At 52.6% G+C, this 12,824-nt stretch overlaps 1 long non-coding RNA gene across 1 annotated transcript in view; it reads right to left on the minus strand.

Annotated features, from left to right (window-relative positions):
- Positions 1-1,932: 1,932 nt before the first annotated feature.
- The window catches only part of LOC123366905, a 31,617-nt gene continuing 20,725 nt past the window's right edge, over positions 1,933-12,824 (minus strand). Inside the window, exon 4 of the long non-coding RNA XR_006578224.1 lies at positions 1,933-2,248. This is a non-coding gene — a long non-coding RNA (uncharacterized LOC123366905). The remainder of the gene's footprint in view (positions 2,249-12,824) is intronic.

Consider the following 12,824-nt stretch of genomic DNA (forward strand, 5'->3'; position numbering starts at 1 on the left):
ACCAGCACTGGAGTGGCTTGGCCTGCGTCCTCGCTGCAAAGAGGGCCAGTTCCAGCCCCCGTGAAAGCCTCACCCAGGTTTTAGCCTATAGCCCCAGGTAACCCAGGTTGGGTAGATGGTTTTGGGTGTGGAGGGGAGGTTAAGGGCAGCATCTCAGTAAGAGCTTGTGTTAACTCTGCTGTCAAGACTGACCCAGCACAGGCTGGTATTAGAACCTTGCTCTGTCATATGGCAGCCCCACGCTGCCACTGAGAAGGCGCCTGCCCCCTCTAAGTGCTCCGCTGTGCTGTCGGTAAAATGGGACCGCACCTGCGGATGTAACCCACTGCCAGCGATTGGGCAGGCTCCCTTAGCTCAAATCCCATAGGTGGGACCCCCAGCTCAGATGTCACTGGGACTAATGGGAACATCACATGGACCCAAACACAATGTGAGTTTTCTTTTGAAAAAAGTCTAGGAAAAGCACTCTGTGTTGGGACAGGTATTTCTGTGGCGCTCTCCCCATTTCTGAGTGCTTCGCCGGCATGGATGAATTTATCTCCACAACGCTGCTGGGAGGCAGCGACAGAGTCCAAAGCAAAAACCTGGCCCCATTCAAGTCAGGATAAAACTCCCATTGTATCAATGAGGCAGGATTTCACTCAGGTCCTCAGGGTGGCATCCAGCTGTTTTAACTGCAAGGGCAGCTGCCCTTTTCCTCTACTCTCTTGCCTTATTCACTACACATCATCCAGCTTCTGGACTGAACAAAGCAGGGAGGCCTTTCACGTCAAGGTGAGGCGCTCATTTTGAAAGAGCGGCCGATGCGGCCCCTCTCCTTACGGACAATGCAGAGCTCCAGAGACCTGCACCGCAAACGCTCTCTGATGGATCAGGTGACGGGACCCACTTCAGACCCAGGCCCGGCAGGAGTGTGCTTGGTTTTCCTCACTCCAGCTCAGAGTGTGTTTGTGGGAGTTTTTTGACAGCCCCTTGGACTCTCGGACTCTCCTCATTGGAGGAGGAGAGGTCATTCTCCTTCTCTGGAACCTGCCCATGAGACATGACCCCTGGATGACTGAGGTCAGCCATTGAAAAAGGACTCTGGACACTGCTGGTCTTCAATGAAATCTTTTGGGGACTCCTCTACTACCCAGGTTAGAGCTGTGTCTTCAGCTTGTATCAAACCGTCAACTCCAGCACCGTCTGGGGGATGGCTGGTGAGTCCGGTCCTAGGGACACTGTCCCAGTGCCCACATCTCTGCTAGCTTATGAGGCAGCTAAGGTCTTGCTCTGCTTCTCCGTTCCAGACTCTCATCTGCTTCAGGAATCAATTGCTTGGGTCCAGAGTCTACCAGCAGCTCCTCCTTTCCACCTAGGCCCAGGCTGTCTGGAGTGGCTCAGGATTGTGAGTCCCAGCCTCAGGACAGAGACCCCAGACTGGTGGTATGTTCTATAATTAGATTTCCCCAGCCCGGTAACAAGTGTGAACTCCTAACGCACTATAACACCCTTACCATGAGTCACAGATGGTCCCCCTGCACAGGTGCTGGAGCTAGGAGTGCCGCGGAGGCTGCCACATGCCCTGACTTAAAGTGGTTTCCATCATAGACTGTGTTTACAGTTTGGTTCTGTGGCTCTCAGCACCCCCACTATAAAAATTGTTCCAGTGCCCCTGCCCCCCGGGACACTTGCCACCCCGGCAAGCTGGACTTAGTGATAGTTGGTTGCTATACACCAAAGATCCCAAAATATTCAGGTTATTCCCAGCCCCGAAGGACCAGTCACTCACCTCAGGTCAGCTCATACCTTAGTTCTCACACCAAAGACAACGCCTGCAGCCAGTCCTATAGTAACAATCTAAGCATTTATTAACTAAAAAAAGAAACGAGCTATTGCAAGGTTAAAGCAGACAAACATATCTACAAAAATGAGTTACAGGCAGTGGTTCTAAAAAGTGACAGAGTTGTAGTAATCTGTTAGCTCTAAATGTCTTTTAGAGCTAATCCAGGTTGACCTGGGGGATCTCTGCTTCTGTTCTGTAGCTACGGCCCTCCGAGAGTCCAAACAGCAAAAGATGAAAAGCTTCCTCGTCGGCTCCTTCTTTCAGAATTCAGGCTGCTGGGATGAGCCCTTCTGCAGGTAGCCTCTTCATTGGCATAAGGGGGCAATTAGCAAAGTCCTTCGTATTGTGATGTCACACAGTGTCCCGTTTAGTTGTGATAGGCCTTCTTGATGGGCAGGAGCCGATCCCTCGTGACTGGGTTCACTGTTTCAGAGCAAACAGTTTTCACAGTTACAAAGCAAAAACGTAAATATTACCTTTTAGCACGTGATAAAGAACTTATAAGTGACATTAATACATGCAGCAACTTACAAGCATTTCATAAAGTCTAAACACGTTGCTATAAGCCCCGTATTCATCTCAACTGAACACACAGTGGAAACAGACTGGTTTCCAGCCATGAATTTGTCAGGCCTTGGCTGAGGCCTAAAGTCTTGGCAAGAGCTGGCACCTGGTCTGCCAGCGTCACAGAGGCATTCTAGGAGGTCTTCCAAGCTACCTCCAGGAAGAGCCTCTCAGTCCCAAGAACAAGATAGATAATATGACAGCAGGGATAGATCCCTATGGCTGACTTTCCTCTTGGCCTGTGTTGTGTTAATTTAGATGAAATATATGGGCCCAAAGAATAGGGTGACCAGGCAGCAAATGTGAAAAATCGGGACAGGGGGTGGGGGTGGGGGGTAATAGGAGCCTATATAAGAAAAAGACCCCAAAATCGGGACTGTCCCTATAAAATCGGGACATCTGGTCACCGTACCAAAGAATCAAAGGTCACAACCTAGTCATTGCTCAACATTAAACAGTTTTAAATAAGGTCTGGGTGTACAGAGCCCTCAGCTTGCTTAGTATCCTGGCAGAGACACCATTAAACATTCTTTTGACCTTTTATTGAAGAGACAGAAAAGGAGGAAAAACAGTTAAAACATTTGAAATGTGAAGTATTAGGTAAGAGTTCCCTTTAGCTGTAGAGAGCTTTTAAAAGAAAAACCTGCTGGACTTGTCTGACAATCTTTCAGGCAATATCTTTTATTGGGCCAACCTCTGTTGGTGAAAGAGCCAAGCTTTTAAGCTCTCCAGAGCTCTTGCTCTGTGTAGCTCGAAAGCTGGTCTCTCTCACCAATAGAAGTTGGTCCAATAAAAATATTATCTCACCAACTGGTTTCTCAAATATCCTGGGACCAACACGGCTACAGCAACGCTGCAAACAACCTTTCCGATGGTACTAAAGATGGGAATACCTGTCCTCCTTCTTCGAGTGCTTGCTCATATCGATTCCAATTAGGTGTGCGCGCGCTGCGTGCACGTTCGTCGGAAGATTTTTACCCTAGCAACACTCGGTGGGTCGGCTGGGCACCCCCTGGAGTACGCCACCATGGTGCCGGATATATACCCCTGCCGACCCAACGGCCCTTAAGTTCCTTCTTACCGTCCGTGTCGGTCATTGGAACAGTGGAGCGCGGCTTAGCTGACCTCCACTTCCCTAGCTACTCGTAGTTCTGTCGTTATTCTTGTGTATATAGTTCAGATTTATATAGTTGTAGTTAACTTTATTTGTTGGTACTATAGTTAGTGTATATAGTTCAGAGGGGGTTCAGGGATTATCCCCTTCCCCGCACCCGGTGCCGGGGCCTATGCCCGGTTCACCGGGTTTCAAACCGTGCTCGGCCTGCCACAAGCCGATGCCGATGGGAGATCCCCACGACTCCTGTCTTAAGTGCCTCGGGGAATCTCACCTAACAGATAAGTGCCACATTTGTAAGGCCTTTAAGCCGAGAACAAAAAAGGAGCAGGACTTTCGTCTCAAGCAGCTCCTGATGGAGGCAGCTCTTACTCCTCTGCCCTCGGCACCGAGCGCTGGACAGTCTTCAAGAAGCGCTCCCTCGGCACTGGATCGCGCCGGTACCGCTAAGGCCTCTCGGCACCAGCCGTCGCCGGCACCGACGTCCGCTCGGCACCGATCCCTCTCCCTGAGGGCGAAGAGGCACAAGAATCCTGCTGCGTCCGCGCCGCCTGCTCCGCAGCCCGAGCGCTCTACTAAGTCGGACCACCCGGCACCGACACCTGCCGTGCACTGACAACATCGGCACCGTCGATTCCAGACACGCAAGAGCCGTCGAGTCCGGTGCCTGAAAGCTCCCTGGTGCAAGCTATGGTTGAGCTCACTATTCCCTCCACTCCGGAGACATTTTCCACGGCGAGGGAGTTCATTGCAATGATGGAGTCTGCGCTGCCTCAACCCCCCAGCACCGCCGGTGCGGGTTATACAGTCGATCGGCAAGCCTGCCTTGATCAGACCACCCTCCATCGGCACCGCAGAGCGGCACCGTTCACGATCGCGGTCCCGCAGACGTTCTCGGTCCCGTTGCCGATCCAGGTCCTGACGCCGCTCGCAGTCCCGGCACCGTTCTCCATTTCGGTACCGGTCGTACTCGCAGCATCAGTCAGCGTCCCGTTCGCCGGCCTGGTACATTCGGCACCGATCCAGCTCCCGGCACCGCTCCAGGCACCGTGACTCTCGTAGCCACTCCCGACGTCGAGCCTCGAGATCTCGGTCGACCTTCTGGCACCGCTCCGGTCGCTGGTCCCGACCTCGCTCCCGGTACCGGTATGCCTCCCGGTACCGATCCCCGGTGCTAGAGAGGGAGACTCTGCCCAGGGCTTTTCAGCTCCTTCATGGCCATCCAGACATGCACCAGTGTCGTCCCATGCAGGCAGTTTATACGCACAGGGCCGTGATTCAGATGTGCCCACCAGAGTCTTCCAGGAGCCCCAGGCCCAGGACCCTGCCCCCCATCAGTGGTCATTCTGGACACCTTGGGCATACCACCAGGCCCAAGGCGTACCTGTGATCCCATCTCGCTCTGTTTCGTCAGAGCACTGGGTGCCAGAGGCGACAGTTAGCTGTCCCCCTCCGACCGGTACGGAGGAAGCCCCAGTTCAGCCTCCGGACTCCCAGATCCCACTGGAACAGGAGGTCGTCCAGGAGCACAAGCCCACGCAGGACCCGCTTGTCCCCGGCCTTTCTTCTTCCTCCTCCCCAGATGAGGCGGTGGCAGGAACATCCTCCTCGGGCCCTCCTCCAATCGACTTGAGGGCCCATCAGGACCTCCTGAGACGGGTGGCACTCAATATGAACCTCCAAGTGGAGGAAGTCTCGGAGATAGAGGATCCGGTCGTAGACGTTCTGTCGGCTGACGCCCCCACTAGAGTGGCCCTACTGTTTATCCGGATGATCCAGGCCAATGCGGATACCATCTGGCAGTCTCCGGCCTCTATCCTGCCTGCGGCCAGGGGAGTCGAACGCAAGTACACGGTACCCTCCAGGGGGTACGAGTACCTATATGTACATCCTCCCCCTTGCTCCCTTGTCGTCCAGTCCGTCAATGAGAGGGAACGCCATGGCCAGCAGGCACCAGCCCCTAAATCGAAGGAGGCTAGGCGAATGGACTTACTGGGCCGTAAGGTGTACTCGGCAGGGGCCCTGCAACTCCGCGTAGCAAACCAGCAAGCCCAGCTTAGCCGCTACAATTACAACACCTGGGCGGCGGTGGGCAAATTTACGGAGTTGCTTCCTCAGGACTCCCGTCAGGAGTTTGCTGCCCTCCTGGAAGAAGGGAAGAAAGTGGCGAGAACTTCCCTCCAGGCCTCGTTGGATGCAGCTGACTCCGCTGCCAGGACTCTGGCTTCGGGTGTTGCCATGAGGCGCATTTCATGGCTCCAGGTGTCGGGCCTTCCCCCGGAGCTGCAGCATACTATACAGGACTTGCCCTTCGATGGCAAAGGCCTGTTCTCTGAAAAAACTGACCCTAGGCTGCAAAGCCTAAAGGACAGCAGGGTCACTATGCGCTCTCTTGGCATGCACACGCCGGTGACTCAGCGCCGGCTTTCCGTCCCCAGCCTCACCGCCCTAACCCTGTGCCTAGACAAAGACAGGACTTTGCCAGCAGGCGTGGCCGAGGCAGTCGTAGGCGTCAGTCAGGGCCCCAAGGGGGCCAAAATCAGGGTCCCTCTAAACCACCAGCGGGGCCAAAGCCAAACTTTTGAAGGCATGCCCGAGGATGGCGTACCAGTTATTACCCAGGATCCGTTCCCTCCCTTTTACAACCGCCTCTCCTTTCTCCTCCCTGCATGGTCCCATCTAACCTCAGATTGTTGGGTCCTACGCATGGTGGAACTTGGGTACCGCCTCCAGTTTATTTCACCCCCCACCTCCCACCCTCCGTCCTCGTCCCTCTTCAGGGACCCCTCTCACGAGCAATTCCTCTTGCAAGAGGTGTGGATGCTCCTCGCCATCGGAGCTATAGAGGAGAGGTACCAAAGGACGAAAGGGGCAAGGGGTTCTACTCCCGCTATTTCCTAATCCCCAAGGCGAAGGGAGGTCTCAGACCTATCCTAGACCTGCGGGAACTCAACAAGTTTATGATAAAGCTGAAGTTCCGCATGGTATCCCTGGGGGCCATCATCCCATCCTTGGATCCCGGAGACTGGTATGCCGCCCTCGATATGAAGGACACGTATTTTCACGTCGCCATTTATCCTCCACACAGAAGGTACCTCCGGTTTGTGGCCAACCGTCATCATTTCCAGTTTACGGTCCTTCCGTTTGGCCTCTCTACAGCCCCAAGAGTGTTCAAAGTGCATGGCTGTAGTCACCGCCTCCCTCCGCCGCCGTTGGATACACGTTTTTCCGTATCTAGACAATTGGCTAATTCGAGGGACCTCCGAGGCCCAAGTTACCCATCATGTGGGCATCGTCAAGGACCTATTCCTGCGTCTAGGCCTGATGATCAATATAGAGAAATCCACTCTGATTCCCACACAGAGAATAGAATTCATTGGGGCCATCCTGGACTCCAGTCTTGCCAGAGCCTGCTTACCTCAGCCTTGATTTCAGGCGATGGCAACAATTATACAAGGTCTACGGAACTTCCTGACAACTTCGGCTCGCACTTGCCTAGGTCTCCTGGGTCACATGGCTGCCTGCACATTCGTAACCAAACATGCCAGGCTTCGTCTCCGTCCACTCCAATCGTGGCTCACCTCGGTGTACCACCCGAGCAGAGACAGCATAGACATGATCGTCACGATCCCTCCGAGCATCCTAGGCTCCCTCGACTGGTGGTCGATGCCCTCCCTGGTGTTTGCAGGGATGCCATTCCACCCACCTCACCCCTCGGTGTCCCTGACAACGGACGCCTCATCTCTCGGCTGGGGTGCTCACCTTGGTCAGTTTCGCACTCAGGGCCTTTGGTCAGCTCAAGAGCTGGCCTTGCACATCAATGTCCGAGAGCTGAGAGCAGTCCGCCTTGTGTGCCAGGTGTTCAGCAGCAGCTACAAGGCCGTTGGGTCTCAGTGTTCATAGACAACACAACTGCCACGTATTACATAAACAAGCAGGGAGAAGCATGGTCCTCCCCTCTTTGTCAGGAAGCCATCCAGCTCTGGGACTTCTGCATAGCCCAATCGATAGACCTGGTAGTGTCCTTTCTCCCAGGGGTCCAGAACACTCTGGCGGATCGCCTCAGCAGATCCTTCCTGTCTCACGAGTGGTCGATTCGTCCGGACGTTATCCATTCCGTTTTCTGGAAGTGGGGCTTTCCCCGCATAGACCTCTTCGCTTCTCACGAGAACAGGAAGTGCCAGATGTTCTGCTCCTTCCAATGCCTCTCCCCGGGCTCGATCTCGGATGCTTTTCTGATGCCGTGGACGAGCCATCTGCTGTACGCTTTCCCGCCGTTCCCGCTGGTTCACAGGGTCCTGCTGAAACTCCGCAGGGACAGAGCGCACCTGATCATGATCGCTCCAGCGTGGCCCAGGCAGCACTGGTACACCATGTTGCTAGACCTGTCGATAGCCAACCCGATTCCCCTGCCTCTTCGCCCAGACCTCATAACGCAGGATCACGGCAGACTTCACCACCCAGCCCTGCAATCCCTGCACCTCACAGCATGGCTGCTGCGTGGCTAAACCGATCCGAGCTACGTTGTTCTGCCTCGGTACAACAGGTTCTCCTGGGTAGTAGGAAACCTTCCACTCGGTTAACATATCTGGCCAAGTGGAAGCGTTTCTCCTGCTGGTGCGAAACGCACAATGTTACTCCCACCGAGGTCCCGATCCATTCCATCTTGGACTACCTCTGGTCTCTCAAACAGCAGGGCCTGGCGGTGTCATCATTGAGGGTACGCTTGGCAGCCATCTCTACCTTCCATCCAGGGGAGAGTGGCCGCTCCGTATTCTCGCACCCTATGGTTTCTAGGTTCCTCAAGGGCTTGGAGCGCTTATACCCCCAAGTTCACTGCCCCGCCCAAACCTGGGACTTCAACCTGGTTCTAACCAGAGTTATGACTGCCCCATTCGAGCCACTGGCAACCTGCTCGCTGCTATACCTGTCCTGGAAGACAGTTTTCCTCGTAGCCATTACATCAGCCAGACGAGTCTCCGAGCTTCGGGCTCTCACGGTGGACCCACCGTATACTGCGTTTCACAAGGACAAGGTGCAGTTGCGACCACATCCGGCCTTCCTCCCTAAGGTGGTATCGGCCTTTCATATCTACCAGGATATCTTCCTTCTGGTCTTCTTTCCGAAGCCACACTCATCGCGAAGGGAGCAACAATTGCACTCCCTAGACGTCTGTAGGGCGCTCGCATTTTATATCGAGCGGACAAAGCCCTTTCGTAAAACGCCCCAACCCTTCGTCGCAGTGGCAGACCGAACGAAGGGCCTACCCATCTCCTCCCAGAGGATTTCATCTTTGGTGACGTTGTGCATCCGCACCTGCTATGACTTGGCCCATGTTCCATCGAGCCACCTCACTGCACATTCCACCAGGGCTCAGGCTTCTTCCGCTGCCTTCCTGGCTCACGTTCCCATCCAGGAGATATGTCGCGCAGCTACCTGGTCCTCGGTCCACACCTTTGCCTCACATTATGCACTGGTCCAGCAGTCCAGAGATGATGCAGCCTTTGGCTCAGCAGTTTTGCACTCTGCAACATCTCACTCCGACCCCACCGCCTAGGTAAGGCTTGGGAATCACCTAACTGGAATCGATATGAGCAATCACTCGAAGAAGAAAAGACGGTTACTCACCTTTGTAACTGTTGTTCTTCGAGATGTGTTGCTCATATCCATTCCAAACCCGCCCTCCTTCCCCTCTGACGGAGTAGCCAGCAAGAAGGAACTGAGGGGCCGTTGGGTCGGCAGGGGTATATATCCGGTGCCATAGCAGCGCCACTCCAGGGGGCGCCCAGCCGACCCACCGAGTGTTGCTAGGGTAAAAATCTTCCGACGAACGTGCACGTGGCGCGCGCACACCTAAGTGGAATGGATATGAGCAACACATCTCGAAGAACAACAGTTACAAAGGTGAGTAACCGTCTTTTTCTGGGCTACAGCTGTTGTTAAAGTCCAGTCCCGTTTCCTAGGAGACAAAACAAGGCAAACAGACACAGGAGGGAAGACAGAAGAGCAGCAAAGCTAGAAAATTCAGCTTCTGTCTCTGGTGTGGACTTTCTTTTGCAGCCTCGCTGCTGGATAAACACAGGCACAGCACACAGTCAGATCAGCCGCTCTGAGACCTGGCAAACTTGTGTAGTGTTGGACTGTTTAAGGCATTGCAATTAGCTGCCTCTTTCTGGTCACAGGCATACAGCAGTGTTGCAAAATATACAGTCCTGTCTGGCCGTGCCAAACTCTCCTTAGACAGAAGGAAAAAGGAGAGCAGTGAGTGGAATAGTTCCATCCCCGTGTTATTTTGTCCATCAGTTAGGTCTTGTTTCTGGCACACCAATTTTGGACCCTTGATTTCCGGTCCCACACCTTTCTTGTTTACGTGCACAATTAGGGTACATTTGTAGGCACAATTATCACAGCAACCTCTGTGCCCTATGCTTTCCCCTGCTGACCATATTCGAAACACTAGGGTGTCTCTCATTCTCCCAGTTCATGGTCATTGGTCTCTGCTGGCAGGAGATCTCCAGAGCTCAGTGACCAAGCTACTGAAGGCTCATGTTTTGGAAACAGAGAGCATGTTTTGTTTAGTGTTTTGTTCTTCCAAAGAAGTCTGTGCATCAGCAGGAGCTATCGCCTGAGGGGAGAGTTTCACCGCTGCAGGATCCATCAGTTCCTGGTAACTTTGCCTCCTCCTCTCTGGATGCCTCAGTAACCCTGGCCATGTCTTCTCGGTTCCAGATGACCTTAAATCTCATTAGGAGCTGCTAAGAAGAACGGCTCCATCTTTGGGCATTCAGGCAGAGTTGGGCAGGAAAAGACTCACAAGCTCTTAGCCATTCTTGAGGCTTTCATCCCAGGGAGAGCAGCCTTCCTGATAAATTAGGCACCGTTAGAGCTGGTGAAGACTTTGTGGCCTATACCGGCCTCTTTGGCCTGTAGGCCTAAGCAAACGGACAAGTGCTATTTGTGTGGACACAAGGGTTTGACAATTTTTATTCTCATCCTGCACCAAACTACCTATTGGCCTAATGCTCTGGTCTTGCAAAGGAGCCAATGAGGAGAAGTGAGATCACTGCTTACTTGAGCTTAGCCTCCTATCTCCCAAGTGCAGAGCCCTCAACACACCGTTCTGTCTTTGCTGTGTGTGAGGCCCTGTGCTTCTCCCCAGGAGACAGGGCCCTGCCTAAAGTGGAGTGACTCCAGGGAGCACTCCCCAGGCGCAATGAGGAAACAGCCCAAGAACAGACCCTCTGTAATGATTAACCCTTTATGCCAATTATTTTTAAAAAATGTACAATTTCGGTAGCATTTAAGGGGTGCTTGTGTTCCTCATGGCACACACCGTCTGGGGACAGTTCTTGTTGTTTTCGTATCGGTGGAAAAAGTGGCGTCAGCCTGATGGGAGTGCAGTGATTTGCCATGCGAACGGGTTTCTGAGACTAACGTTAGTGTGTCCTCCTGCTTTCCTGGCTCAATACGAGTCCGGGGCTGGTGGAGGCTCAGTTCTTGGCCACTAGGGTGGTAGATTCTCTGGTCCTGAGTGGCTGATCCAAAGAATCAGATGAACAGCAGTTTGAGAGTGAGTGCCCTGGCCAGGCGACACATGTGTGATTCCAGCCAACAGCAAGAACTGCGGGGAGGAGAAGGTGGTGAATATAAACCACCGCCTGGCAAGAGCAGTACTGCCTGAGGGGCAGGTGGTTATTTATGACTGGGGACGTCTGAATAAGTTCACCAGGAAGCAAGAGTAAAGAATTTAAAGAATTTAGTGAAAATGATCTTCATGCCTCCTTCCTCCAGTTATCTCTGTACTAGTCAAGAGAAAGTCAAGAGCCTAGGCCAAATTCTGCAGTTCTTATGGAGCAAAACTTCCGTTTGAAGTGATATTGGCCAATTATCGGTCTAAGGGATGGTGCCATTGAACACCAGGGGGCGCTAGTCGCACACCACTGCTGGCATGTGTTGTACTCTGGGTTTTTCATATTGTCATAGTGTGAGGAAGCTGTATTTTAAGTCCAAAGCAGACACTACTGCGATGAATAAACACGGGGAAAAGTGTCCACCATAGCTACTGGTATTTTGGTAAACACATATGCTAAAGAACAGCTGCCAGTTCTGATCAGAACCGTAGTAAAATTACCGAAAGTTCTTCTGAGGGCAAGCTAAAAATTGAAAATCCTCTTGGGGATTTAATTTAAGACCCTTGCAGTTAACCTCTCTGACTCACGTCAATAGAAATGTTACAACGCTGAGTAATTCCAATAGCACTTTCTGTGAGTGTTCAGGTTTCAAATGAGCAAGCAGTATTTTCACAATTAAAAAAAATCTTGCAGGCAAGAGGCCAGGAGGTGTTTTTTTCTCACAAAACTGAACCTTAAACCAATATTTCAGGGTTAAACAGTGGCATATGTCCTCCCTGACTATCAATAATATGGCTCTGTGCTAGGACATCTTCCATCTACAGATTTTCAAGTCCTTGGCAAACAGTGAATGGAGCATTATGGCCAGATCCTCAAAGACATGGAGGGACTGACTCCCAGTGGTGTTATTTATGCCCCTCAGTAGCTTTGAGGGTTTGGGCCTATCTGCCTCTGAACACTCCTGTGGGGGTGAATACGCATTTACAGATGAGGAAGGTGAAGAGAGCAGGGCTTGCTGGAGGCTACACTGGGACTATGTGGCAAAGTCAGGAATTGAACCTTGTTCTCCTGGAGCCCAGTCCTGTGGCCTGCCCTCGTCTCCTCTTTTATTTTGTACAGGGAAGGGGATTTCTCTCCCTGGCATGGGTGGTGCACTGGGGAGAAATTGAATGAGAAAGCTGTGGCAGGGGCTATCACAAACCAAAGCTCTGCAGTGCATTTGAAGCTTTATGGGCTGACGAAGAAGCGGGCTGGCCTTTGAATGTACAGCTGTGTGTGTATCTGAATCTCTAACGGCACCCACAGCAGCCAGGGCTTCGGATCGCATTCCTCAGATGAGCACTTCACGGCATGTTGAATTCCTAAGTGAACTTTAACCCCAAACAGCCAAAACTGATCACTTTGGCAAAGTAGGCCTGTCTGCGGCTCACCTAGGCAGAGTAGGTGTGTCTATGCAAATACGGTCTGCTGCTGAGGTCTTTTCCGCCTGTTCATCACTAGATGTCAGGGGAGAGCTCATTCAGACCCTGCTTAAGTTCCATATCCCCGACTTATCCTATTTAGTTAAATCCAAGGCTAGGGTCACCAGACGTCCCGATAAAATCAGGACCGTCCCAATATTTGGGTGGTTGTCCCATGTCCCGACTGATCTTTGGTCAGGATGCAATTTGTCCCGACATTTTTTTTTGCT

The sequence above is a fragment of the Mauremys mutica genome, chromosome 3 (assembly GCF_020497125.1).
Source record: "Mauremys mutica isolate MM-2020 ecotype Southern chromosome 3, ASM2049712v1, whole genome shotgun sequence".
In the NCBI taxonomy this organism is placed as follows: Eukaryota; Metazoa; Chordata; order Testudines; family Geoemydidae; genus Mauremys; species Mauremys mutica.